Source organism: Palaemon carinicauda, chromosome 37 (genome assembly GCF_036898095.1).
Source record: "Palaemon carinicauda isolate YSFRI2023 chromosome 37, ASM3689809v2, whole genome shotgun sequence".
Lineage (NCBI taxonomy): Eukaryota > Metazoa > Arthropoda > Malacostraca > Decapoda > Palaemonidae > Palaemon > Palaemon carinicauda.
In genome coordinates, this window is record NC_090761.1 from 9,462,336 (window position 1) to 9,462,948 (window position 613).

The window sequence follows — 613 nt, forward strand, 5'->3', positions numbered from 1 at the left end:
ACTATCTGACCTATTTCTTCTGAGGTTCCTTTACGATGCCCAAGACCCCAAAGCGAAGAATTTTGAGGTGGAATAGCTAAAGGTTTCGGTACACATCGTTCCGATCCTTCTTTGATAAGAATCCTGATGTGGAATGTGAACTGTCGAAGCGGACCTACTATATTTTTGCTTTTTATATATATGCATATTTTTTGGGGGGGATATTTCAGTTTTTATATTTTATAGATTTTTTATATATCATCGTTCATTTTGGGGGATTTTTTAGTTGTTATATTTATTTGGATATTTTAATTATATATATATTTTTTGGGGGGGTTATAATTTTTGGAATTCAGTTATATATTTTTTGGATTTTTTATTTTTCATCGTTCATTTTGAGGGATTTTTTATTTTTCATCGTTCATTTTGAGGGATTTTTTGGTTGTTATACTTATTTGGATTTTTTTTATTATTTATATTTTTTAGTTTTTAGTTTTAATATTTTTTGGATATTTCAGTTTTTATATTTTTTGGATTTTTTATTTTTCCTCGTTCATTTTGGGGGATTTTTTAGTTTTTATACTTATACTTATACTTTATACTTACCAGCTGAACTCGGTTGAGTCCCTTGTTA